The 3630-nt window shown below is 35.7% G+C and overlaps 1 long non-coding RNA gene across 2 annotated transcripts; it reads right to left on the reverse strand.

Annotated features, from left to right (window-relative positions):
* Nucleotides 1-2204: 2204 nt before the first annotated feature.
* On the reverse strand, nt 2205-3386 carry LOC148998401 (uncharacterized). Of its 2 annotated transcripts, XR_016155293.1 has the most exons (5): nt 3218-3386; nt 3041-3113; nt 2837-2944; nt 2600-2714; nt 2205-2471 (listed from the first exon to the last, which is right to left on the reverse strand). It is a non-coding gene; the product is annotated as an uncharacterized LOC148998401 (long non-coding RNA). The 2 variants fall into 2 exon arrangements; XR_016155290.1 differs by lacking the exon at nt 3218-3386 and having other exon boundaries at nt 3041-3211.
* Nucleotides 3387-3630: the final 244 nt, after the last annotated feature.

Raw genomic sequence — 3630 nt, forward strand, 5'->3', positions numbered from 1 at the left:
TATTTTTTTTTATTACCGAACAAACACGTTTACATCATAGGTTAACTTTTAAAATAAACGATGAATGCACTGTAATCAGAATTATATGATGTGATCAAAGGGTGTCCTGAACATATCAGTGAATGTGAGTCCTGTGTCAGTGAAGTTGATTCAGTACCTTTTACTTTGCAACAGTACAGCAGTGCTTGAGTCAAAAACATTCAGCAGAAGAAGAACAGTAGCAGGATATGAGTGGATCAGTTGTGTGTCTCCAGTCACTAACAGTAAAGTTCAGTGCATAGTTGTTTCACAGAGCAGCAAAAGCTGTGTAGATCCAACTTTCTCGAAAAATCCTGTAGGACTGGGTACCTAGACAACACAAAACCAGATCAATTACAATTAATACCATTTGTGTTTCATAAATACAGCAGGTTTATGGTGAAAAAAGTTCAATCATCGACTCAAACAAGAAACCATTTTGGTTAGATTAAGACTTGCATTTATTGATTTCCAAGTAAATTGAAGATTTAATTCATCCAAAAAATTTAATTCTGTCATTAATTATTCACCCTTGTTGTTCCAAACCAGTAAGAGTTTTGCTCATCTTGGGAACACTTAAAGGGATAGTTCACCCAAAAATGAAAATTCTAGCACTAATTACTCAACCCTCGTGTTGTTCCAACTCGGTAAGACTTTCCTTCATCTTCGGGAGACAAATGAATGATATTGTTGATTAAATCTGAGAGCTGGATCACTCCTGCAAAGCCTTTTAAGGGATTGAAACTTGGCAGCCAATAAAAGTTATTAAAGACATTGTTAAAATAGTCAGAGTGACTACAGTGGCTCAGGTTTATCAAGTGACGAGAATACTTTTTGTGCGCAAAAAACAAACTAAAAATTAAAAATATTACAATCAACTATTCATTTTCTTCTGTGTGGGCCTGAGCAAGTTAACAGTGTAACAGTGCAGCGCTACTGTGTTGTACGTCACACACACACACACACGACCAGCGTCAGCCAATAGTGAGCCTGTGTGTGACGTACAACACCGAGGCGCTGCGCTGTTACACTACGAGAAGCCCATCTCGAGGCCCACAGAGAAGGAAATGCATAGTTGAATAAAGTCGTAATTTCTGTTTGTTTTTTTGCGCACACAAAGCATTCTCGTTTGGATTGGATTTAGGATTGCGCTTCTGTAATCAACAATATCTTTAATGACTTTCTGGGCCAGCAAGTTTTGATCCCTTAGAAGCCTATGGAGGAGTGATCCAGCTCACAGATTTAATCAAAAATATCTTAATTTGTGTTCCGAAGATGAATGAGTCTTGCGAGGTTGGAACAACATGAGGGTGAGTAATTACTGACAGAATTGACATTTTTGGGTGAACAGTCCCTTTAATAAAGATATTTTTAATGAAATCTAAGAGAATTCTGTCCATTCATCTAAAGCCTATTCAACGACCACTTCAAAAACCACGGAAAGGCATAAAGGAAATCAAAAGTAATCCATGTGACTCTAGTGGTTTAACCTCAACCTTTTTGACAATTTTAACTCAACTTTATTTACAAAATATTAATCTTCAATGCACATACATGCACATCAACAACAAGCACGAGTTGCAACTTTGTCATGAACGCATGTTGGAAATATTTAATAAATTAAGCTGTAAATCTGTTTTTGCTGTAAACACAGCACTTGCATAGTTTAATAAACATTTATGTTAAACCACTGGAGTTGCATGGAGTACTTTAATGATGTACTTTTGTCTGGGGCTTGAAAGTGGTAGTTGTGTAGATTGTCAATGGAGGGACAGGAAGCTCTCCGATTTCATTAAAAATATGTTTGTTTGTGTTGTGAACATGAAAAAGTCTCACTTGTTTGGAAAGACATGAGGGTGAGTAATTAATAACAGAATTTCCATTTGTGGGTGAACTAACACTTTAAGAAAAAATAAAGACACGCACCTTAAGAAATCTCACTAAATTGTCAGCCGTCAGATTCCGGAAGGATCGGTGTTCCCGTCTTGTGGCTTTGTATGTTGGGGGCAGGTGATGGGCAGAGATTTTCCAATCAGTTGAGTCTAAAATTAAACAGCAAGAAAACATCTCCTTGTCAAATCATGAAAACCATTGGTTCGAAATCTTATTTTAAGTATATATATATATATATATATATATATATATATATATATATATATATATATATATATATATATATATATATATATATATATATATATGTATACTAGATTTACTTTTGTAAATTAATTTGACTGGACAAATTCAAAATGAGTGTTATGAAACAAAGAAAATCTAGCTATACCAAATAACAACCAAGCTATGATTATTTTTTGTTTGTGCCCATGATTCTCTCATATGTTAACTTATCTGTTCTCTTTCCATCACCAGGTTCTTGTCTGTACAGTCTTTAAACACCAAGCCTGGTACCCTTAGTCACTTCATAGAAATCATAGTGCATCATAGAAATGCTCCTAGCAAACACAAATTGTAAAAATCAATACATTTAAACATTAAAGCATCTCCAAATATCAACCAAAAGTTAATCTGATAAATACATTTTGCATCAATATTTAATTTGAAATAATTGCAATTTGCTTACCCCTTCTAAAAAGATTGGTCCTCCAAATAAGGAAATAAAGTGCAAATTCCACGTGCATTGTTGGTCCGCAGTTTGTGGAGTTGTTCTTCTGTTTTATACGTTAACGTTAGGTCTGCTGGCAGACGAGAGTAAAAGATAGTTTTAGGATAAATCCTTTATGATATTTGCACATCACACATATCGTCATAAACAATATAATATTATAAAACACGTATAGTAAATGAGTTAAACACTTACTTAATCGGTGTTTTTATTGTTAAAAGCAAACTCCGTGTCTGCACTCTGCATTGCTTTTTGAAATGCGTCACAAGCAGGTCACGAGTCAAAGAAGATGCAGGACCTAGACTGTGAGAGGTTTAGGCGCGCACATCACATAAATATCGTTACAAAACAATATAATGGCATGAAATTCATGTGGTAAATTATGTTAAAAATACTTACTTTAGGTGTTTCCCTGTTAACGTTAGCTACAAGCCTCCTCCTCGTCAGCTCCGTGTTTCAAAGATGATGTCGTCTTTGAAAAGAATTTCGACCGTTTAATCGCGCAGAACATTTAAATATCGCTTTGAATCAATGTGTTATAAAATATATTGGCTATGTGAATTAGAAAACACTTACTTTCGTTGTTTCCCATCTCCACATATTTTCACCAGCCAGAGAGTGTGGTTTACACTAGCAGTGTTAATCCCTTGAAATTCAACACCAGAAAATTAACACTTTACTCTAAAAGTCCTTAACACCAGGATTTCAACACTGGAGATTTTACTGTGTAGCTATTGTTGTGGACGATGGGGGCCTTGGGGACAAAAAGGTTGAAAACCACCGTGTTAGAGCCAGATTATTTTTATGCACAAATGCTTAACAGCTGTGTTATTAGTGCATCGGTTCCCTCATCATTCCTTCAGTTTCTCTCAATGGCCACAGCTGTGGACTAATCAAACTAATCTCTCATCAAAATGGCGCTTTTGTTTCCTCTTCCCACCCACTGCAGGCATCCTTCCTCATCACAGATCCCTATTTCACTTGGCTCT

The sequence above is a fragment of the Pimephales promelas genome, chromosome 1, assembly GCF_988280905.1.
Source record: "Pimephales promelas chromosome 1, fPimPro1.hap1.1, whole genome shotgun sequence".
NCBI classification, from domain to species: Eukaryota; Metazoa; Chordata; class Actinopteri; order Cypriniformes; family Leuciscidae; genus Pimephales; species Pimephales promelas.